This window comes from Diospyros lotus, chromosome 8 (assembly GCF_014633365.1).
Source record: "Diospyros lotus cultivar Yz01 chromosome 8, ASM1463336v1, whole genome shotgun sequence".
NCBI classification, from domain to species: Eukaryota; Viridiplantae; Streptophyta; class Magnoliopsida; order Ericales; family Ebenaceae; genus Diospyros; species Diospyros lotus.
In genome coordinates this window covers 36,704,754-36,731,150 of record NC_068345.1, presented here as the reverse complement: position 1 = coordinate 36,731,150, position 26,397 = coordinate 36,704,754, and the positions used below count along the sequence as shown (strand labels likewise).

The following is a 26,397-nucleotide window of genomic DNA, read 5'->3' as shown; positions in this document are numbered from 1 at the left end:
TAATTGTATTATCACAAATAGTATTTTTCAAAGGATAATTAGAAAAACATTGAATTTTAAAATTTGTTATAATTTTAAAAGGAATTTTTAATTTATTGTGATTATTAAAATTTTAAGTTTATTACAATTTTTTAATTTTATAATTTACTTACAAATTTATAAGGTTTTTACAATTATAAAATGTCATTAGAAAAAATTAGGGGCTGTTATTTTCGTGTTTTAATTTTTAATTTTTAATTTATTTTTAATTTTGTGTTTTGAGTGTTTATTTTAAAATTGTTGAAAATACGTTCTTTTAGCATGTATCATTTCCGCGTTTTGAAAATTTTGAGTATATTTGTGATGAAAACAATCAAATCGACTTTTTGTTATTTTGAATTTTCTTTACAATTTTTTTTTTTTTGTTTTTCAAAACGCGTTTTTGAAAATATGAAAATAAATGTCTTTATTGTTTTGAAAAAGTGAAAACTAAAAACGACATGAAAACAGTAAAAATAATAGGGTCTTAGCAATCGGGTTGCAAAAATTGCCAGCCATACCCAATATGCTGTTGACCATCCTAGTGCATCAAACATCATGCCATATGCTCGACGAAATGCCAATAAGGGAATGAGTACTAGTTCATTTGTTCCAAATATTGTAAAGATCGATTTCCCTCGCTATGATGGGAAGAGCGATCCTACCGTCTAACTGTTCAAGGCAATGCAGTTCTTTTAACTACATGAGATTCCTATACCTGATCGAGTTGCTTTAGCATCATTCTGTCTAAATAGAGATGCTCATTTGTGGTATCAATTGTTACAGTAATAATTGGGCATAGTCACATGGGAAGAGTTTGGAGATGGGCTAAATTCAAGGTATGGGCCAAATCAATATATGGATTTTTTTGTTGAATTAATTCGATTACAACAAACTAGTTCACTACAAGACTATTAGGATAGATTTGAGAAATTATTGTTTAAGGTAGGACTAATGGAGCAAATCCGACAAGTCAGCTGCTTTGTGAGAGGCCTCAAAGAGTCAATTCGCACGGGCTAATAAACTAACTACCTTGTCTTTGGCTATTGGGTTGGCCCGGCTATACAAAGCCGTGATCTCACCTCATCCAAAATTGTCCACAAGTGATGAATTTCAAAATGGTCCGGCAACATTCTCAATCAATAAATTAACTATAGAAGAAATAGAGGACAAAAGGAAGAAAGATTATGCTTCAAGTGTAATGAAAAATTTAGTTCTCGACATCATTGCAAAAGACTATTCATGATTCAAGCTTGCTTGAATAATAGTGAGCAGTTGAGGAAATGGACATTTTTTTGTGGAAGTCCTGAAGTTCTATGGCCATCGTAATTGAATTAGACTCTTGAGGACAAGGGGGTTTTCAAGGGGGAGAGAGTTGATACAATCCCAATATATATATATGTGTGTATTTTTCATTTGATGTGAAAAATATTATTTCAATATTATTTCATTTGATGTGACATTGGACTTATCTTCATATTCAACAATGTGATAGTCATTGGCAGGAAATGGTCAGGTGTGACACCTGAAACACAAACCACATAAATTTATTCAACACCTATATATCTTAATAAATGAGTAACTCTAATGAGAATAAATAAATAAATGAGTAACACTATGTATATATCTCTCTTGACTTGACTTCTTGTCATTATATTTCAAAATCAGCTTGGCGAAAGTTGGCAATCCTTATTAATTATATTGATACAGTCCCAAAAATATATATATATATTAATTAATTAATTTATTTCTCTTTTTGATTTAGTCTCAATTGAATAAGTCAGCCATATATTTAAGAATATTTAGTTGTGGTTGGACTAATTATGGGTTGTTAAGTTGTGGATTCTGCTAATTGTTATATATTCCTTGTTGTAATGAAAATAAATATCAGAATTATTTTGCAACAACAGTTTTGTTTGAACATTGAAGGTTTTTGCTCCTTTTAATGAGCTGAAAATTTATGTTTTTTTTTTCTCTCCTTAACTCAAAATAAGTAGAGGAAAGAGTATTGTTTCCACAGCTGTATCAAAGTGGTATCAAAGTCTGGCTATGAAACAGCAGGTGGAAAACTTGGAGAAGACCATGGAAATAGCTGCTAGGCATGAAGAGCTCTTACAGAATCTGATGGACACACTTGAAAAGCTTAAATACTTAACTAGTTGTCTTTAAATAAAAATTACAAATGTGAAATAAACTAAAACAAAAAAAAAATCTAAGTATTTCAAATTTATTAGGGTCACACTCATGTCTATAAATTTTTTTATTTTTGTTAAGAAAAATAAAAAGAGAAAAGAAAAGTAAAAGCAAATTGTAGGAGCCATAACAGAGCACATAGTGATTGCACCCTCAACCATCTTAATTCGGATCCCTTGTTGTAATAGCCCACATTTTTAGGCTTGTTATGTCTTAGGAATTTTGGACTATATTTTTTTTTTTTTTTCACTATCCCGAAATTTTCTAAGATCGTATCTAGTGTTAGACGAGATATTTAACTAGAAAAATAATTACAAGCGGAAGCTGAATCGAACCTGCTCATGACAATGCATAATAATAATTGGACTTGGCATTTATTACAACGTTAATACATAAGCGTTTGATGATAATACAATGTACACAATTCTTAAACTATCCATATTACAACATAACATGGTACATTTATTCGCATCTTGACGTCTCGCGTCACTGTTCATCACCGATCTCAGAATCATCTCTGCAAGTCTCGACTGGAACGTTGAATGTTCCAGGGGCGAACCCAAGTTAGATGATGAATCATCTAAGTAAGGGGGCATAATGCAATATCGTGCGTGCATGCAATGTCTTACCTCGTAGGTGTTAACTGAACCTTCATACTGTCTACCATTTTAGCGGCCACCTCTATTGAAGCTAGGGTGTATGGGTGCACCATTGGTAAGATAGCAGTGCCAGTTCGTACTCCCTACGGCCTCATATATATGCGTGTGACCAATCAATATCAACGTGAATTTATGCATTTCATGATCATGTCATCGATGCAATCTACGTGTTGGGTTCACATCATAGCATGTCAATATGATAAAAGCATTTCTGAAATTAAACATTTATAACTGTACTAAGTTTAAAACGGTACACTTGTAGGTACGTCGCCTCGAAAGACGTGTCAGTCTCGAAATTCATGTCGAGCGGCTACTTCTCGCCCTCAAAGACTCCTAGACATTAAACTTATATTATTCTACTATTTTCCATAATTTCCATAATTTCTCTTTATTTCTAAATCTTATTTCTTCAGGAATTGCATAAAATTATCTAGTATCTCAAAAAAATTTACCTTCACCAATATCTCTTATATAATGTTTCTATTATTCTGGAATTTCCCTGGGAATTTCCAACTTAAATTCTTATTATATATATATATATTTTTAATAGCTAAATATATACTTATTACATAATAATTATCTAATCTTTCATTTTATTCAATTTCTCTTCACTAATATTTCTTAAATAATACTTCTAACATTCTGAAATTTCCTTGAAATTTTCTGAATTAAAATCTTATTTTTTCTTTATTTCCATAATAGAAAAATCTACTTAAATAATTAATAAATTTAGCATTTCCAGAAATTTCTTCACAAAATAAATCATAAACAACATTCTAGATTTAATAAATTTTTTTACAAAATTTTATCTCTTTTATTTTTATTTTATTTTCTTTTATTTTCTTTCTAGCGGGCGCGTGGAAGGCATGCGCCTTCTTCCCACTCGCAAGCGCGTGCCACCACGCGCCCGATTGCAGCCGTTTTCTCCAGCGACCATTTTGCCGCCGGCGATGCCTCGGCTGCCCCAAGCTTCGAAAGAAGCTTCCCTCCCCCTAAATCTCGACCTCCCGAACCCAAATATAGCATCAAAATTGAGGAAAAATAACTCAAAATACCTCGATTTTGTGTTTGAATGCTTGGCTCCGGCGAATCGCGACTTTTCCGGCGAGCTTCGATTCTCCCTCCTGGCTGCTCCGTTAGCCACCAAAATGACCAGAAACGATGCCCACGACTCAAAGACCAAGAGCCCACTCACAAATCTCTCAAACACTCACCCAAACACTCGATCTAAGCTTTGAATTTTTTGGATGAGTGGGCTTGCGCGAACTTGGCTATTTATAGCCAAAAACCCTGCCGCAAACGTCCAATCAAAACCCCACGTGACTGGGAAGCCATACCGCCGGTCATCTTGGCCATTAATGCCCCCCCCCACTCCCTGACCGTCATTTGCAGGCACGACCATGCTCTGGCCACGCGCTGCTTCTGCAAAAATCCGGATTTTTTGGATTTTTTTTTATTATTATTATTACATATATACGGATATATATATATATATGCATATCATATATATATACTTACAAGATTACATACATACATACCTACATACTATACATACATACCAAATTATATATAGTAAGCTATGTATATATTTATTTTCATGTATTTATTTTCATATATACTTATATACTTAATTATATACTTATATTTACATATTTACTTACTTATACTTATATAAATTAATTATCTATACACACACTTAATAAATTAATTTCTGGCATACACCTGAATTAATTACCTATCATATTAAACTAAGCATATATATATCATATTACATACTTTATTGAATTAAATTTATTTATAGAACTTAGGGTATTACACTTGTGGTCCATCCAAAAGTTATTTATAGAACTTAACTTGCCTTTTTTCTTGTTGCTTCTAGTCACAATTCTTAGTGGAGATACCTTTAGGTATACTTTGTCGCCTACTTGGAACTCTAATTTTCTTCTTCTTATATTTGCGTAGGACCTCTGGCGATTATGAGCTTCCTTAATTCTTTCTTGAATGATTTTTATCTTCTCTGTCGTTTTCTGAACTATCTCGGGTCCCAAAATTTGACGTTCACCTACCTCGGTCCAGCATATCGGGGATCTACATTTTTGTCCATACAGGGCTTCGTAGGGTGCCATCCCAATGCTACTGTGGTAGCTGTTATTGTAAGCGAATTCTACTAATGGAAAATGCTCCTCCCAGCTACCTGGAAAATCAATAGCACAAGCTCGCAGCATATCTTCTAAGGTTTGAATGGTTCTTTCTGATTGTCCATCTGTCTGGGGATGATAGGCTGTACTTAGCCTGAGTTGAGTACCTAAACTCTCTTGCAGACTTCCCTAAAACCTAAAAGTGAACCTCGGGTCGCGGTCTGACACAATGCTTATAAGTACTCCATGTAACCTGACAATCTCGTTTACATACTGTTGAGCTAATTTGTTGATTGGTTGGCTTACTTTCATGGCCAAGAAATGAGCAGACTTAGATAGTCTTCCAACTATCACCCAGATAGCATCATTTCCCTTAGGACTTCTTGACAACCCAGTTACGAAATCCATCGTAATGTGTTCCCACTTCCACTCCGAAATTTATAACGGTTGCAAACTTCCACCCGGCTTTTGATGCTCGATCTTGATTCTCTGACACATGTCGCATTGACTTACGTATCTTGCCACGCTTTTCTTCATTCCTGGCCACCAGTACACGGCCCTCAAGTCTTGGTACATCTTAGTGGCGCCGGGGTGTATCGAATATCTAGATCGGTGAGCTTCTCCCAAAATTGCTTGCCGTAACTCCCTCACCCGAGGTACATATATTCTCCCTTGAAAACGAAGGATGTTTTCTCTTACCTCAAATTCTGGTTTCTTTGCTTGCCCGAGTTCGTCAACCCACATTTTTATTCGAGAGTCTTCTGAGTAGGCTTGTTGTATCTGATCCATTAATTCTGGTTACAGCGTGAGACTGGCTGCATAGGTTGAGTTTCCTCAGGAAACTACTCCTACTGTCATCAAGCTGAAAGCTTCAACTAGCTTCCACTCTGCCATCATCATTCCGACCATATGGGGGGTTTCTTTCCTGCTTAGGGCATCTGCTACGACATTAGTTTTACCGGGATGGTATTGAATAGTACAGTCGTAGTCTTTTAACAGCTCCATCCATCTTCGTTGCCTCATGTTTAATTCTTTTTGCGAGAAGACATATTGCAGACTCTTGTGATCAGTAAAAATTTCGAACTTCTCGCCATATAGATAATGCCTTCAAATCTTTAAGGCAAACACCACTGCAGCCAACTCTAAATCGTGAGTCGGGTACTTCCGCTCGTGGTTCTTGAGCTGCCGAGATCCATAGGCAATGACCATACCGTGCTGCATCAGCACACACCCTAAATCGTTTCTCGAGGCGTCAGTGTAGACCATGAATCCTCCTGATCCATTTGGCATAGTTAGTACTGGAGCAGTTGTCAGCTTATCCTTAAGTGTCTGAAAACTTTCTTCACACCACTTACTCTAGTCGAACTTCACCCCCTTTTGGGTTAACTTGGTGAGCGGTGTTGCAATCTTGGAAAACCCTTCCACAAACTTCCTATAGTAGCCTGCTAATCCCAAGAAGCTCTTGATTTCAGTAACCGACCGAGGTTGTTTCCAATTCGACACAGCTACTATCTTGGCCGGGTCGACTGATATTCCTTCAGCCGATATTACATGCCCCAAGAATGCCACCTTGTACAACCAAAATTCGCATTTTGAAAATTTGGCATACAACTTATGTTCCTGCAATGTTTGTAAGACCACTCTCAAGTGTGTCTCGTGCTCTTCCTCTAAGGGAGAGTATATCAATATGTCGTCTATAAACACGATCACATACTTATCCAAGAATGGCCTGAAGACTCGATTCATGGTCCCCATAAAAGCTGCTGGAGCATTAGTCAGTCCGAACGGCATTACTAGAAATTCGTAGTGCCCATATCGAGAACGAAAAGCTGTCTTAGGTACATCTTCTACCTTGATTCTCAGTTGGTAGTACCCTGATCTCAAATCGATTTTCGAGAAAACTTTTGCTCCTTGTAACTGGTCAAACAGCTCCTCGATTCTAGAGAGGATACTTATTCTTGACCGTTATCTTGTTTAATTGTCGATAGTCGATACACATTTTCAAGCTCCCATCATTTTTCTTAACAAAGAGTACTGGTGCTCCCCATGGCGACATACTTGGTCTTATGAATCCTTTGTCCAGCAACTCTTGTAATTGGGTCTTTAGTTCCCTTAACACTGCAGAGGCCATTTTATACGGGGGTATCAAAATCGGTCTTGCCCCTGGCACGATTTCTATTGCAAACTCGATCTCTCGCTTAGGTGGCAATCTAAGCAATTCGTCGGAAAACACATCTCTGAACTCTCTGACGATTCGCACTTCCTCGATCTTCAACGGCTCCGTGCCTTTCTCTAGGACACAAGATAAGTATCCTCGTGCTCTTTGTCGTAATAATTTCTCAGCCTTTAGAGCCGAGATCCACCTCCGATCACTTGCCCTCTTTTGCCCTTGAAACTTGACGTTCAAGTCCCTGCTCCTAAGACAGACTGTTTTAGCTTTACAGTCCAATGTCGCGTTGTACTTGGTCAGGAAGTCCATTCCTAGGATCACGTCAAAATCTTGAAATTCTAAAATGATTAAATCCACCAGGAACTCAACCTCTCCTATCCGAATCTTTCTATTTTTGTATCCTGATGAAGTTTCTAGAGACTTCCCCATTGGGGTTGCGACAATCATGCGACAATTCAAATTTTCTAGTTTGTCTCCTAATACTTTAGCAAATGCATGCGAAATGAATGAGTGACTTGCACCTGAATCTATTAATGCATGCATGGGAATACCAAATAATAGCATGGTACCTTCAATTACGGCTAGGTCTTCTGACGTATCTTGTCGTGTCAGATGAAACACCCTTCCCTGTTGAACTCTAGCATTTCTGGTCGTCCCTTGAGGTTGACTTGCCAGTCGCGGCTTGGGACAGTCCTTTGCAAAATGACCAGTCTGCTGGCAGTTGTAAGAAGTGATTCCTTTCTTTGGGCAGTTTTGATTGAGATGACCTTCCTCCCCGCAATTGTAACAACCCTTCATTCCAAATCGGCACGGCTTTCCATGGTGTTACTTCTGACATCTATGGCACGGAGTACTAGGTTTAAACTTTGGCCTCTGGGGTTCCAATTTCTTGCCTGCTTTATGACTGTTCCTTTGTTGACTTTCTCCTTGGATAGCCTCGATTCGGCTTAGGTTGGCCTCAGTGGTAAAAGCTTGCAGCACCACTTCTGAGTAGGACTGAGTATTTATACTACTCAACGCCCTCTGAAGTTTCAAGTTCAGCCCCCCCCAAAACTTTTGAGCCTTGATCCTTTCGTCTCCTTCATAAATGGGCATATACCGGATCAATCGGCTAAAAGCAACTTCATATTGGGCGACAGTCATGTCCCTGGTCTATTTTAACTCCATGAATTCTCTTTCCTTTTTCATTCTCAAATTTAGGGGAAAGTACTTCTCATTAAAAAGCTCCTTAAATCGCTCCCAAGTGATGTAGGGAGCCCTGACCCGAGGGGTCATTGCCCTCTTGACTCACTTCCACCACATGTCTGCTTCGTCCTGCTGCATGAAGGTGGCACAATTGACCTTCTCTTCTTCTCTGCAGTGCAGGTTGTCCAGTAGCTTCTCTATCTATTCGATCCAAAATTCCCCTTCGCTGGGGTCCGCACCAAGCTTCCCTTGAAAAATGGGAGGGTTCTGCCGACGATAAAGATCGAGCATGCTGACCACATGGCTGTCTCGGGAGTGAGTTTCTTGTATGAATCCCACCATACTTCCCAAAATTCGCTCCATTTGATCCAGCCGACTACTCCCGGCCTCCTGGCTGGAGTTGCCTTCCAGATGTTCACTTGTGTTTCCTTGCTGGACAGGCGTCCTAGGCCCTACTGCTAATCTCTTTTGGGTATTCACCATCTGAAAGAAGGTAACATTCCGGATTAGATAACGGGGTTTTGCCATCCGATAAAGTAGGTTCTTCATTAATTCTGTAGACATTACACATTCGATTGCAAAATGTCATAGATACTACATAAGCCACATAGATCTTTAGACACTATACAAGTCACGTAGATAGTTAGGATATTTCTCATTAAATCTACTTCGGTCCCGATGACCTCCAAATCCAACCGTTCTTCTCATCCTCAGATTCGTGCGGGGGTGCCTCGGGGTCGTTCATCATCACTTATGTCTCTTCCTCATCGTCAGAATCGGTGTCCTCGAACTCGAGAAGGTCATCTTCAGCCCAAAATATGGATATGTCGTCTTCTTCATCTGCTTCAATTGGATCTGCTACCTCTTCAAGCTCGATCGGGTTCTCCATATCTGCTGCCTTTTTTTCTTCGAGCGGGTCCCCCATCTCTTCGTCGGGCTCATCTGCTAGCACTGGCTCGTATAATTCCACTAGAAGCTCACGAATCCGTGCGCAATAAAGTTGGAACTCAGGAAACTGCTCTCCTTGTTACACCCAATCTGCGAAATCTTGCAAGTCTCCCTCCAAAACACCGGCCATCATGTCGATCTGAAGTTGAACCAGGTCGGGCCAAAATCAATAACTTGGTGGTACATCATCAAGGATTTCTTCCATCTGAACTAAGTGCTCCATGATACCCTCGTTCGGTAGCGGGACCCAATTTTCTAGACGGTGTGCCCAATGGTTGACTAAGATTTGCTCTGAAAAATTTCCAACCATCCTGTCACCACAACTCCCGTTAGTACCCCTAACTATCCTCATGTTGGTACTCTCATCTTGCTAGGCTTAGTCTAAGTTTTTTCTTTCCTAGGTATTCTACTTGGTTTGGGCTCTTATACCAACTGTAACAACCCACCTTCTCAAGCGTGTTATGTCTTAGGAATTTTGGACTATATTTTTTTTTTTTTTCACTATCCCGAAATTTCCTAAGATCGTATCTAGTGTTAGACGAGATATCTAAACTAGAAAAATAATTACAAGCGGAAGCTGAATCGAACCTGCTCATGACAATGCATAATAATAATTGGACTTGGCATTTATTACAACGTTAATACATAAGCGTTTGATGATAATACAATGTACACAATTCTTAAACTATCCATATTACAACATAACATGGTACATTTATTCGCATCTTGACGTCTCGCGTCACTGTTCATCACCGATCTCAGAATTATCTCTACAAGTCTCGACTGGAACGTTGAATGTTCCAGGGGCGAACCCAAGTTAGATGATGAATAATCTAAGTAAGGGGGCATAATGCAATGCCGTGCGTGCATGCAATGTCTTACCTCGTAAGTGTTAACTGCACCTTCATACTACCTACCATTTTAGCGGCCACCTCTATTGAAGCCGGGGTGTATGGGTGCACCCTTGGTAAGATAGCAGTGCCAGTTCGTACTCCCCACGGCCTCATATATATGCGTGTGACCAATCAATATCAACGTGAATTTATGCATTTCATGATCATGTCATCAATGTAATCTACGTGTTGGGTTCACATCATAGCATGTTAATATGATAAAAGCATTTCTGAAATTAAACATTTATAACTGTACTAAGTTCAAAACGGTACACTTACAGGTACGTCGCCTCAAAAGATGTGTCAGTCTCGAAATTCGTGTCGAGGAGCTACTTCTCGCCCTCAAAGACTCCTAGACATTAAACTTATATTATTCTACTATTTTTCATAATTTCCATAATTTCTCTTTATTTCTAAATCTTATTTCTTCAGGAATTGCATAAAATTATCTAGTATCTCAAAAAAATTTACCTTCACCAATATCTCTTATATAATGTTTCTATTATTCTGAAATTTCCCTGGGAATTTCCAACTTAAATTCCTATTATATATATATATTTTAATAGCTAAATATATACTTATTACATAATAACTATCTAATCTTTCATTTTATTTAATTTCTCTTCACTAATATTTCTTAAATAATACTTCTAACATTATGAAATTTCCTTGGAATTTTCTGAATTAAAATATTATTTTTTCTTTATTTTCATAATAGAAAAATCTACTTAAATAATTAATAAATTTAGCATTTCCAGAAATTTCTTCACAAAATAAATCATAAACAACATTCTAAATTTAATAAAAAAATTTACAAAATTTTATCTATTTTATTTTTATTTTATTTTCTTTTCTTTTCTTTCTGGCTGGTGCGTGGAAGGCACGCACCTTTTTCCCACTCGCGGGCGCGTGCCACCACGCGCCCGATTGCAGCCGTCTTCTTCGGCTGCCATTTCGCCGCCGGCGATGCCTTGGCTGCCCCAAGTTTTGAAAAAAGCTTCCCTCCCCCTAAATCTCGACCTCCCGAACCCAAATATAGTATCAAAATTGAGGAAAAGTAACTCAAAATACCTCGATTTTGTGTTTGAATGCTTGGCTCCCGCGAATCGCAACTTTTTCGGTAAGCTTCGATTCTCCCTCTTGGCTGCTCTGTTAGCCACCAAAATGACCAGAAACGATGCCCACGACTCAAAGACCAAGTGCCCACTCACAAATCTCTCAAACACTCACCCAAACACTAGATCTAAGCTTTGAATTTTTCGGATGAGTGGGCTTGCGCAAACTTGGCTATTTATAGCCAAAAACCTTGCCACGAACTTCCAATCGAAACCCCACGTGGCCAAGAAGCCATACCGCTGGTCATCTCGGCCATTAATGGCCCCCCCCACTTCCTAACCGTCATTTGCAGGAGCGGCCATGCTCTAGCACGCGCTGCTTCTGCAAAAATTCGGATTTTATGGATTTTTTTTATTATTATTATTACATATATATGAATATATATATATATATATGCATATCATATATATATACTTACAAGATTACATACATACATACATACATACATACAAAATTATAAATAGTAAGCTATGTATATATTTATTTTCATGTATTTATTTTCATATATACTTATATACTTAATTATATACTTATATTTACATATTTACTTACTTATACTTATATAAATTAATTATCTATACACACACTTAATAAATTAATTTCTGGCATACACTGAATTAATTACCTATCATATTAAACTAAGCATATATATATCATATTACATACTTTATTGAATTAAATTTATTTATAAAACTTAGGGTATTACACTTGTGGTCCATCCAAAAGGGACGCACGAGAATCAGATGGAATCTGGGGGTATTTTTGTAACTAAGGTTTTCTTGTAAATGAAAATTGAAAAATAGTAAAAGTTACCTTTATTTTTTGGATTATTCTACTTTGACTGAATTGATTCACCCATGGGATGACTGAAGACATCAAATGACAAAAATATCCCATCTTAAAATTGTCGCCTCGCCTCAAATACACCGTGCACGCGTTTAAATAAAGTTTAGGTTAATTTCATCATAGATGAAATCCACTCAAACTGAACGAGTAGACTTCATCTGTGTTGAAGTCCGCCCAGCATAGTGCTGGGTCGATTTCATCATCCGCCCCCGCCCAATAGCTGGGCAGACTTTATATGTGATGAAGTCCGCCCAACACAGTGCTGGGCAGATTTCATCTATGATGAAATTCACTTAAACTGAAGTCACTGCACAATGGGCAGACTTCAACAAGCAATTTTTGAATTTGACTATGATCTTATTTTTTAGTATTTACCTTTTTTGCACCCCTCTCAATGTTATATTATTTCCCTTTTTTTTCTTTTTCAAAAAATATAGTATATGGGATTGATTTGACTATGATCTTAAAAATTAATTTTTTTTCTTAAGAGAAATTAAAATATATAACTTTGAGGTATTTTTCATATATTCTTTTAAATTCAGGCTAAATTTTAATTTCAATATAAAATAATTTTTAAAGTAAAATTATATAATAATTATAGGAATTTTAGTTATAGTTACCCAACACGAGAGACAAGATACTAAGATTTCTTTTAATTAGCCCTCTAAATTATAGACAAGATATTAAAAAAATGATAATATTGGCTTAAACAATTTTAGGCATAATGAATGTCGAAATATAATCATAAAGGTAAATTGTGAAATTATAAAAACCATCTTTTAACATTTTCAAAATAGTCAAAATTTTTGTTTCATTAGTTTATTGACAAATTAGCTTTTATGTATTTTTTTAAAAAATTAAACTAAAATTTAAAATATAAAATAATATAAAATTTCAATCTATTATCTACACATAATAATTATATTGTTTGACGTTGACATAGTAACAAATCAAAAGTGTGTGTGGGGGTAACAATTAATTAAATTCCACATCTCTTAATTTATTATCACATCAATATTGAATAACTTAATTATTGTTTGATGCAAACGCTCATATAAATATTTGATGGCAATGTTTATGGAAGATGTTGAGATGCAGAGGATTCAGCTCCATGATGAGCTTTTCTAAGCGGCAGCCATTTATTATAGTTTATGACTATATAATACATATCCACCACAAATCTTGTTTATTATTATTATTATTATTGTAGTTGTTAAATCTTGCTTCGACCGCCCCCGCTATTCGATCTTGTTTGTTGTTTCCTCTCTCTTATGTTCTCTCCTCTTTCATCTCTTCTCTCGATCATCATTCGATATTCTTGTTGGTAGCCATTTTATATAAGGAGATTTGGCCGTTGGATCTCGCTGGTTTTTGGGTATGTTGATTGATGAGTCCTTGCCGGTTGGGTGATTGCTTCTGATTACTGAAAACCATAAGCCACGGTGGCCGATGACAACCAATAGTGCGTATATATGTGTGTGTGAATATGTATATATATGTTATATGTATACCACCACAAATCATCTCTTCCCAGTTGCCTTCCACCACGATAAACGGTTGAAATCACCTCTAATATAATTAGTTAATATTGGATGTCTGACTCCACCTGACAGAAAGGATTTTTGTGAGGTTGTGTTTCCTAATTCTTAGCATCGTTGGTGTCTATGGCATATAATCAAAAAGGTGGTAGAGAAGCTAAGGGGCTATAGATTGTACAAAAAAATAAAAAATGTGTTTCACAATGTTATTTATGAATCTTTGGAGAAGGTAGAATTTGAAGAAAAGTGAGATCAGTTGATTAATGAGTTCGGTCTTCATTAAAATGAGTGGTTATGTAGTTTGTACAAAGAGAGACATGGTTGGGTTCCTATGTAACGCCCCTTTTTTTTTTTTTTCGACGCGTTATAAATTGGGACAATTTCGGAACAATAAATTTTTTTCTTTCAAACACTAAGGCAAAACCACATCATTACCTCGAATCCGTTCCAGAATTCCCAATCATTTTTCTCCTAAGAGAATCACTATATACATCAAATGCGGAAGCAAAGATCGAAACCTGATATCTTAACATTGATCATAAATCAAATCTTACATCTTCAACATTTCTCAAAACATTCAGAATACATGAGCTATATACATTTCATTCTTTATGCACTCTGCTAAGTGCCGTTTCATGCCTCATTTATCCTTGAATCTGCTACAATCTCTACCTGGAACGTTTGAATATTCCAGGGGCAAAACCCAAGTTAGATGATGAATCATCTAAGTAAGGGTACATAATGCTATGTCATGTGTGTATGCAATGTCTTACCTCGTAGGTGTCAACTGCACCTCTTATGCTACTTACCATTTTAGCGGCCCCCTTCTTTCGAAGCCAAGGTATATGGGTGCACCCTTGGTAAAGTAGCGATGCTAGTTCGTACTCCCTACGGCCTCAAATGCGAGTGATCAATGATATCAACGTGTATTTATGCATTTCATAGTCATGTCATGGATGCAGTTTACGTGTTGGATACATATCAGGGCATGTCAATATGATGTAAACATTTTTGAGGAACATAAACCAAGCATTTTCCATAAAACTAACTTTAATTGGGGAGTATCACTTACCTTTTCAAGCTTATCAGGCTACCTCGATATTCGTGCTTTGTCTCGATTTACGTGCCAACCTCAAAATTTGCACGAGTCTCTTCAAATTCAGCCTCAAAGTATCCTAATCACCATAATTATTTAAATAAACATTAAAACCTATTTTTTCATAATTTCTGGCATTTTCTATAATTTTCTATCTATTTCTTCCTATTTTTTCCTCAATAAATCCAGATTAAATATTTCTAAAATATTTTCTCAAATATTTCACTACGATAATTCATAAAATAATATTCTTGAATTTATAAAATTTTCTAAGAAATTTTACTCATCTTAACTTAGCATCTTGAATTTTCTTGGTATGTGTGCCCTATCCTTGAAACGTATGCCCGGACTATTTTTCTCACCAAAATCTTCGGGATATCACCGAAACATAATTCCCTATTTTTTTATAATTTTTATAAAGTTTTTCTAACATTTTCTCTATTTTTTCCTAATTTTTCTTTCTTCTTTTCTTTTCCTTTTCTTTTTCTTTTTCTTCTCTTCTTTTCTCTTCTTCTTCCTCCTTCTCTCCCCTGCTTCCCGCGCAAACACCTGCAACTTCTTCTTCTTCTTCCTTCTTTTCCTTCTTTCTTCTTTTTCTTCTCTTTTTCTTCTTCCTTCTCTTCTTCTTCTTCTTCTTCTTCTTCTTCTTCTCTTCCTCTTCTTCCTTGCGCCTGCAACCGGCCAGCACCTGCGCCCGCCGCTGCCCACGGGCCGCCGCCACCTTTGCCGACCGCTGGTGCCTCCCGATGGCCGAGCACTGGTCTCCGGCTTCTCTCCCCTGCTTCCCGCGCAAACACCTGCAACTTCTTCTTCTTCTTCCTTATTTTCCTTCTTTCTTCTTTTTCTTCTCTTTTTCTTCTTCCTTCTTCTTCTTCTTCTCTTCCTCTTCTTCCTTGCGCCTGCAACCGGCCAGCACCTGTGCCCGCCGCTGCCCACGGGCCGCCGCCACCTTTGCCGACCGCTGGTGCCTCCCGATGGCCGAGCACTGGTCTCCGACCTTGCTGAAAGCTGCTCGCGCAGCACCTCGATCCCGCGCCTAGCCGTTGCTCGCAACCCTGCTCGCTACCAGCGGCCATTTCCGCGCCTGGTTGCTGTAACAGCAGCCTTGCGGCTGCTGTAGCCGCGCCCTCCGGCTCCAGCGCTCTCCTCCGATCTCTCTCCCTCTCTCTCTCTCTCTCTCTCGATCTCCCTCTCTGGCTTCCTCTTGGCCCTCGCTTTCTCTCTCGGTTGTGGCTTCCCATTTCTTGCTTTCCTCCATCTCTTCTCCTTCTATTTATAAGCGATCCTCCCCTCTCCTCATTGGCTGGCTATCCCTCAATGCGTTTAAGACACTCCAACCTACGTTCGGTTTGCAGGGCATGAAGATTTTTACAGAGGCGTGGAGTGGCAGAGCATGGCTTGAAGAATGGTGTTGCAGGGCATGGGTGAAGGTTCAAGGGCATGGGCTTAAAGTTATCTAAGGCATGGAGATTTGCAGAGGCACTGCTACGTATATACATATTAATATATATATATAATGTTATATATATTGTACTATATTAATAACAAATTTATACATTTAAATCTCAAATTTTATCATAAATTTATTAGAATAATTTTTTAATTACAATAATAACCTCAAATACTGAATTAATTGACATTATAGTACTGAAAATGCGAAATTAATAGCTTTAAAGTTACTTGATTTGGACGATTTCGCCCCAGTATCCTTACCGGGCTGTTGTTTCCTCCTAAAACCACTGAAGGGTTGTTCATTATGCAAAACCGGAGCCCCCTAGGGTTCCGTTGATTTTTCGGGAGTCTCTTACAACGATTCGGTTTTACAGCCTAAATGACAGTTATATTTTAACTGTACCGAAAACTGTTCCCGATTCGATTTCTTTCGATGTCATAAATCTTATCTCAAAACGCTCGTCGAGACCCTATAATTTTCTTTAGACAATTTCACTCTGAGGTATTCCCTATAGTTGATTCGATACTTGAAATTGCTATAAAATCTATTTTTCGGTATTCTAAACTTATTAAAATTACGTGACAACCTTATCTAAACATAGGGTATTACATCCTACATTTGTAAAGGACATATTTTGGGCTAGTATGTCAACCACACAACATAGTGAAAGTATGAATGTATTTTTTGATGGCTATGTAAACTCAAATTCAACATTGGAGTAATTTGTAGAACAGTACAATAACGCTTTTAGATGCAAGGTAAAAAATAAAAATCGTTATGATTTCCAGTCTTTTACTTCATGGATTCCTTGTGTAACACATTTTGAAATAGAAAAGCAATTTCAAAGTGCATACACTAATTCAAAGTTTTAAAAATTTCAAAAAGAGTTGATTGAGAAATTATACTCTGAAGTTTCATGTCTTGATAAGAGAAATGGATTATTTGATGTGAACGGTTGGAGATAAGCATAAAAAGTTTCATTTTACTGTTTATTGCAATGAGAGGAAAAGTGAGGTTAAATATGTCTGTTGATTGTTTGAATTTAGAGGGATATTTTATGCAAGCATACTTAGTCAGTTCTTACTAAACTAAATATTGAGAAAGTTTCAAAAAAATATATCTTAGCACGTGGGAGGAAGGATTTAAAAATGTCTCACACAAGAATGAAAGTTGCTTATGATGATTGGAAATGCGACATCGAGTCTCAACGATATAATAAATTATAAAGCAAATTAGATGATGTTGCCGACTTGGTTGTCATTTCTGATGAGAACTGTGCATTATTGTTAAACATGATGGATGAGTTTTAATCAAAATTAAACAAAAATGAATCAATCTTGAAGAGTTGTTTTTTGACAAGTACTAATACCACTGGTGACATTGGTAAGGTTTTTGGTGAAAACAATAGGCTTCATAGTCCTATAGTTTTTGGTGAAAACTAGAAGGGTCTCCAATGTAGAGAAGTTTGTTTCTGAAGAAGAAAAAATATGAAAACAAAAAATCCAGAAAAAGAAAGAGAAAATTGAGGTACATGATTACATTTTATCTCAAAATTCTGTTTAAAAAATTATAATTTACTTAAACATACCAAATATTTATTATTTTGATTTATTGTTAGTCTCACGCAACTAAACTAGATGTTAGCATATCTATTGAAGTTTGCACACAAGAAAGTCCAGGCAGTGGCGGAGCCACGTACAGCGAAGGGTGCGCAGTTGCCCATCTTGGATCTTTAAAAAATTTATTATATATAGTAATTTAATATTTTTTTATTTTTTTTTCTAAATGCCCACCCTAAAATTTTAAAAAATTCTGAATTTTAGGTATATTGGTCGATGAGAATAAGGGTGTCAGGTCATTGTCTCTGATTGTCAAAAATCACCGGCCACGGTGGTTGGTGGCAACTGCCAATGCATTTACTCATATTAGATTTGGTCAAAAGTTTAAGCTTAGATCCACGAAATTTGGCTATTAGATTTTACTAATTTTTTGGTATGTTGATCGATGAGAATAAGGATGTCGGGTGACTGTTTCTTATTGCTGAAAATCACCGACTATGATGGTTGGTGGCGACTACCAAATCTTGGGTTCAATGCTCAAGGTAAGTACAATGAACTTGTGTGTTATTTTTTAATTATATTATAGTGGGTTCATATATGCAGCAACAAGATGTCACAATTTGTAACTTCAATCAGGTAATGGTAATTGAATCAAGCTACATATATATATATATATGTAACTTATTAACATTTTATACTCTACTTGTTAGTGTATTTTTATTTTTACAAATAACAGGACAAGTAAACAAGAAGTTGATAATTTGGTCTACGAGAATCAAAGTTACTTAGTGAAAATTTAGCCACCAAGCTCTATCTAAGAAGTTATTTTTGCGGATGTCATGGAGAGTGTTTCACATTTATTAGAAAGACAATTATTTTTTATTTATCTATGGGATCTTGTTTTGGAGACACAGTGAAGAGACAGAGAGAATGAAGAGAGAGATATCCAATCGAGACAGGGAATCATGTGGGTCATTCGATGAGAGATAAGACTAATTGGGTGAGGATTCAAATTATTTTAGTTTTAAAATAATGTTTAAATTATCACGATATTTTAATATCAAAATATTGCTATAACTGGAGGTTGTCAACAAAATTATCACCTATGCGTGTAGCATTATCTTACTCTTAATAGATAGATAGCACATATATATTATTAGAATCATGAACTCATCAACCAAACCCATCATAGAAACACGTTACATGCAATGAAACCCTTATTGTTACATCAATCTTAGAGGAGGAATGCTTTGTTCGTTCCAAAAGAAGGCTGTAGGATCATACTTGGTCTAGAGGAGGAAATGGAAGCATTATTGAAACCAGAAGCAGCAAATGATAGTGAATAATCTTCATGATGGAAGGCTTGATGTCGTTGTAGGAATTCTGGCTTCTCTTTACTACTTATAGGAGAGCATCAAATTGATACAGTAACTACGTTGATTTTGCGTTTGTAATTATGTTATTAACCGGCATGTTCTAATTAATTGCATTGCATTAAAGCTGTGTGCTAAGACTAATTAAATTACAAGTTTACCGTTTAATATTTCTTTCCTTTTTATATTAAATTACATGTTTTATATTAATATTTCTTTCCTTTTTCTTGATATATTTCTTTCCCTTAATTATGTTATAATATAATTTTCCTATTTTCAGCCCAATAAATATTCTTGATTTATTATAATAGATGAGTGTTGTTTCATGAGTAAAGATCCATTAAAAGTCTAAGAGCTCAAAATATCTTTTTGGATTAAAAGACGTAAATTTCCCATATGGGGGGAGTTCTACACAAACATGTAAACTAAATAATTTTGACATCCAAAATTTTTTTCGACAAGATAAAATATTATTCATAAATAATTTTAATTCTTAAAGAAATATAAAATATAGGGATAAATTTCATCTATCAAAATCCTAATTTTAGACGAATTAGAAAAAATCAAGATAAACGTTATCTATAAGAATCTGAATCCTAGATTATTTAAGATTACTCCATATTCTTTTATAAATATGCACACTTATTCCTAAAAATTGTGTACTAAGACTAATTAAATTACAAATTTACTGTTTAATAGGTATGTAACAACACGTTTTATATTAATATTTCATCCTTTTTCTTGATATATTTCTTTCCTTTATGTTGTAATATAGTTTTCTTATTTTCAAACCAGTGATATTCTTGTTTTATTCTAATAGATGAGTGTTGTGTCATGAGTAAAGGCTTCTTAAAAGTCCAAGAGTCCAAATATTTTTTTAGGCTAAAAAGCATAAATTTTCTAGAGATTTCACACAAACGCATAAACTAAATAAGTCCTACATCCAAATAAAAATAAATTTTTTGTTGCTAACTTTAAAATTAAAATTTTAAATTTAAAATTAGTTTAAATAACAAAAAAATTAAAAAATTAAAGTTAGCGACAGATTATCCAAATCCCTCGCTAATTTAGCGAGGGAACATTCAATCTGTCACTAATGTTAATTTTTTAATTTTTAATTTTTATTCAATTAATTTATAAGTATTTAAATTTGGGATGAATATTTAAATATATAAATATTTAAATTTTATAAAAAATTAAATATACATTTAAACATGAGATGAATATAAAAAAATTAATTTATAAAATTTAAATAAATATATTGATATTAAAAATCATAATATTGCTAAATTCTAACTATATCAATTAATATATTTCATGTGCATAAAATAAAAAATATATTAAATGTATAATAATTAATTATTTATAATATTTATTAAATGTGTACAAAATGTAAACAAACACTACATTTGAAAAAATAAATAAAAAGTTTAAAAATCATAATATTATTGAAATTTTCTTTATTTTAAATTTTAGAAATCAAAAAAATGAAACAATATTGAGGGATTACATTATATGGAAAGAAGTCTAGGAGCTATCTTGTCAATTTCTTTCTCTATAAATAGGAAAATTTTTGGCTAAACTAAAAAGTTTAAAAACCATAATATATGGATGACATTGTGTCTTATACTTGATAATATTATCATATATCACTATTTAATATATAGACATTGTAACACAATTAAATATACAATTAAGTTATTCATAATAAATAATTAGAGAAGTGACATGTGTTATTCTTGTTACAAAATAAAAAAAATATAAAAAAATATTTAATTAATATATTTAAATAGCGTTTGTTAAAATGAGCAGAATAAAGGAGTATCAAGATAAGTTCAGAATAATTTTTGGATGAAGATATGGAATGGTTTCCCCCTTAATAGTTATATTATAAAAAAACTATAGGGGTTAATTTTTATTTTTTAAGTTTAAGTGTTATGTATAAAACATTAATGTTGACAAAAAAAATAATAAATATATCTCTTTATCCTTTGTCCTCTCTTATTTTCTCTCTGTGTTATAGATGAAATTTAGCAATCAAGAACCCATTGTGTTGATCAGATGGGGTCTGCCTTTGGCATTGTTCCACTATGTAATTGGGAATCCTAAGTGCGATGGAAGTTTTGAATTTTTATTTTTTAAAATTTTTTTGTGAAACTCAAAATTTACCCTAGTAATTTATAGATATTATGTAGGTTTCGTTTAATATAATTTTTATTTATAAAAAAATTATTTTTTTAAGATAACAAACTATTAATAAATAATTCAATATATCAAATTAATTTATTATAATTATTAGATTTATAATATAATTAAATTTTCAAATAAATTTTAATTTAAATTATTTTATTACCACATTTTAGATAATTACAATAATATTTTATTTAAATTATTTAATAATAAAATTTTATTTAAATTATATTATTTTTTTCAATTAAATAATTATTAATTTTTTTTATAAATTATATTATTTTTTATTTAAATTTTAAATTTTAAAAAAAATTTCAAGAGGGTGAGAATCTCCCCACCTCTTCCCCCAAAAATCTCCAAGTCCCCAAACCTCTCCCCAAATCCCTAAGTTCCCCTCCTCCTCCCAAATCTCTAAGTCCTCTTTTCTGGCTCTTTCGCTCTCGCTCTCTCATCTCGCTCGCTGCCTCTCCCTCGCCCCCATTCTTGCTCGCTGTCTCGTCCTCGCTCTTGCCTCTCGCTTGCTGCATCGCCCTCGCCCTTGCCTTTCAAGACTCGTCCTCACCCTCGCCTTTCAAGACTCGTCCTCGCCCTCGCCTTCACTTCTCGGTTGCTTACCCTAGTCTCTCGCTTTGTCGCTCTCGCTCGCGGCTCGCCCTTGCTCGCTGCCTAGCCCGCATCTCTCGCTTGCAGCCCCTCGCCCTCACCATCACCATCGCCAAGGTTCTCTTGCTGTATTAAATTATTTCTTTTTATTTTTTAATATTTTGGATATTTATTTTATTTTTTATTTTTAAAATTTGTTTGCTGCTAATGTTAAATACAGTAAATTTGTAGTGTTTTCGGTTCATTTTTGTCTGTTTAATTTTTTTTAATTTTTTTCTTTCTTTTTTGGTTGTTGCAACCTCGGTCTTTTAAGTGAATTATTAGAAATGTTCTTTTCTTTCTTTTATATGTTTTTTTTTACATTATTTTATTAAAAATTTATTTATTATGTTATTTACTGTTCATATATTTTTTATGTTTTTTTTTTTTTGCCTTATTTTATTTGTTTATATGTTTTGTTTGTTTTTAGTAAATTATTAGAAATGTTTGTTAGGATTGTAATTTTATTCTATTTTTTGGTTATATTTAAAGTTTAAATATTTAAGTGTAATTTTTTAATATTAATTAATTTTCTTCCTTTTTAATAATTTTATTGGTCCAAAAGGTGAAATTGCTCACCCCGTGCGCCCCCCACCCCTACATGGGCAGCTCATCTGGTTGGTAGGGGTGAAGTTTGGACCAATGACCAAGGATCGAGTCTCACCAGCGACAGTGTGAGAGCAATCTCTCAAGTGAGGGAGGCTCCTTGTGCGCAGTGTGCACTAGTCTAGTCTCTGTTGGCCGGGTGAGTCACCATGATTAGCCTCCCCACATTCTTGTTAGGATTGTAGTGTTCTTTTTCTAACGTGGTGAAAATATTTTTTATTTATTTTTTAATTTTTAATTTTTAGTTTATATGAAAAAAATAAAAAATATATTTTATAAAACAATTTTTAAAAAAATAGCGACAAAATATTTCATGGCTAAAATAATTTTTTTTAAAAAAAATAGCAACTGAAATTTCCATCACTAAATTTAGAAAGAATACATTTAGCGACGGAAAATTTCAATTGCTGATCCGTCGCTAGAGAGGCGACGGATCCGTTGCAAAAAAAAATTAGTGACGATGATTTCAGCATGCTAATCTGTCACTAATATTAGTGACGGATTTATGGATTTAGTGACGGTTCCATCGTTAAATCTCAAATTTCTTGTAGTGAACAATGTCATACTTGAGATTTTGAAGTCTTTAGGCAAAATGTAAAAATAAACCCATGAGACGAAGGAGCAAGAGGCAAGAGCGAGCCATATTTTCTCACCATATTCCCATATCCTCCGGCTGTGAAGTTTTCCGTGGAAATTGGGATGAGAAGGAGGAATTGGTTGGGGTGAAGATTTCCGTGGAAATTGGGTGGTTGGAAATGTGAGATTTCTTACGAAGGCAGTGAAGAAAATTTTCTTGGGTGGATTTTGATGCCGCCTGAAGAAATGGAAACGGAAGCATTATTGAAACCAGAAGCAGCAACTGATAGTGAGGAATCTTCATGATGGAAGGCTTGATGTTGTTATAGGAATCCGAGCTTCTCTTTACTACTAATTATAGGAGAGCATCAAATTGATACAGTAACTACGTTGATTTTACGTTTTTAATTACGTTATGAACCTTCATGTTTTAATTAATTGCATTAAAGCTGTGTGCTAAGACTAATTAAATTACAAGTTTACTGTTTAACAGGTACGTAACAGCCCGTTTTAATGCAGTTAACAAACTATATATACACTTTGGATTTGTTAATATTTTTTAAAAGAACCAACAAAAAGAATATTTTTTCCGGGATTAGTCTCTTTTGACACTTGGATTATATATCAAAACACTGATATTAGAGAAGCAATTATAGTATATAGGTTTAATTTTCATAAATTTTCTTGTATACATAACATTACAAGTAAGTTTCTTTTATGCATAACGTTACAAGTAAAAAAATTATTATTAAATGGATGGATAACACAAGTAGGAATTACGTATAAGAACGCCATTTTCATCATAACACGAGTAAAAGTAGAACAATGCTTTTATTTTCTTCCATTTATTCTTTACTAATTTTACAATCCCTGTAAACTAAAAATACAATATATTTTCTATCTTCGTACAGTATCGATCGAGAGGAAACAATATATATATATATATATAGGTGTGGTACACAAATCGAAGAAGCTTGTTCTATAATAATGCTATAAAGCCTTCATCTTAATTATTTCCTTGCATGTGGAGCGACTGGAATACTCTGCTCGTTTCTGAAGAAATTATCAGGATCCACCTTCGTCTTTATCTGCACCAACCTCATGTAATTCCCCATGAAATACTTAATCCCATAACCAGATCTCTGTAATTCCAGAAAGCTTGTCTCGGAAACTTGGACACAAATGGAGTCATATAATCGTGTAGCTTCCTCGTCAGATTCACGTAGTAGTTCGCCTCCTCTTTGCCATCTTCGTTCCAGTCCGTGGCGTACTGGATTTTGCAGATGTTTCCGGCGCGGTGGGGAAACGGCTTCGCAGACGGCGAGATCTCCGCCATCTTCCCTCCGTAGGGGTTGAACGTCAGCACCGGATGTTCCAGCTCGATCATCTTCTTCCATATGAATTCCAGACCTTCTTTTGGAATTGGTTTCGTCAAGTAGTCCGATTTCCTCTTCAGATGGGTGAGATTTTTGGGAGTTCTACTCAGTAGAACGTTCACCGGCTTTCCGGGGGGGAAGTCGTAATAGTAGAGAACCGATTCAACCCAGCTCATTTCGGTGCAATTTGATTTTTTCAAACCCAGTTCGGGGAAGCTCTGGTTCATTACGGAGAGGAGCCTCTCGGAATCTCCCAGGAACAAGGTGAAGAACGATGCCCGGATCGTCTTTTCGCCGGTCGTGCTGCTGTTGACGACGTCTATTATCAGTCTGATGAAGAGATCTTGGTCCAACTTGTCGGCCACTTCCGTCCAGCGGTAAACGAGGTCGGTGGCGTTTTGGCCTAGGGTTCGTTTGACTCGGAAGACAGTCACTGTTTCGGGGACAGCCACCAGTTTGATTTTGTAGGCGAGAACGACTCCATAGCTGGATCCTCCGCCGCCGGTGATGGCCCAGAACAAGTCCTCACCCATGGCCTCTCGGTCCAGAAGCCTGCCATTGACGTCGATTATTTGTGCGTCAACAACGTTATCGACAGAGAGACCGTATTTCCTCATCATATTACCTGTATGAAAATAAACATGTCAGAATCAAAACTGAATGAAATGAAAGAAACACAAAAAAAAAAAAAAATATCAAAATAATTGATAAAAAACACACAAAATAGAATAAAATAAAGTCATTTTATAAACAACAAAACAATATTATCTTGAAGTTCAATTGGTTCGGTTCTTCTAACTAGAAAATCAAACCAAAAATTGAAAATTGAAAAATAAACTTTAATTTTGAAAAAAAAATAATCGAACCGAATCAATGTAAGAAAAAAAATCAAAAGTTCACGTAAATCGAACTTTTTCTCTCTAGTATGTGTGTTTATATATAAACGATAGCTTTTTAAATTTTAGAAAGCATTCATTTCTAAATAATTTAGATGACTTATTTTTTATGTTTTTCAATTCTTAAATGTCAAAGAAATGGAGATGATTTAAGAACAGTTTTTTAAAATATATATTTCTAAATCTCTAAGTTAGTAATAAAAATGTTGGTATTTGAGCAATTTTTATAATTTTTCATTAACAACCCCTAAATAGATGCCAAAATAAACCTAATTAACTCAAAACGTTCTAATCTTTAACAACATCATTACCATATCCACCGCCGCTAATGTGGCCGCCAACGCCAAGTGTCGGGCAAAGTCCGGCGGGGAAGCCATGGGTTTTGCTTTTCTCGGCGATTCGGTAGTAGACTTCGCCAAGAGTTGCGCCAACTTGAACCCAAGCGGTCTCGTCTTCTATACTGACATTGATGGATCTAAAGTTAAACAGGTCAAGAATAAAGAAGGAAACATCAGACCAATACGAGATTCCTTCGTAATCATGGCCGCCACTTCGGATCTTCATCTGGAGGCCATGAGCTTTGCCGCAAATAATGGAGGCCTGGATGTGGGATTCGTGCACTGCAGTGAGAATGAGCACTGGTTTGGGGGTGAAAGATTCGTTGAACCTGAGGTTTCGAATGTAAGCCTGAAGAACAGAAGAATAGGAAGAGTTGTTGGGAGTGTAGACGGCCGGCGAGGCCGGAAAAGAAGGATCGGAATGGCTGTCGAGGCACTGAATGAATGCCTGAAGGTTAAAATCTGAAGCTGCCCATGAAGTAGAAGGATGAAGAAATGCAGCCTGCAGGAACGTTGAAACTAATAATAATACAAAAGTTGAAGTTGTCATTTTGGGGTTCTTGCTTTTGAATCTGTGATGTGTTGGAG

At 35.3% G+C, this 26,397-nt stretch overlaps 1 pseudogene; it reads right to left on the bottom strand.

Moving 5' to 3' along the window:
- Positions 1 to 24,015: 24,015 nt before the first annotated feature.
- On the bottom strand, positions 24,016 to 26,397 carry LOC127807478 (berberine bridge enzyme-like 8; annotated as a pseudogene).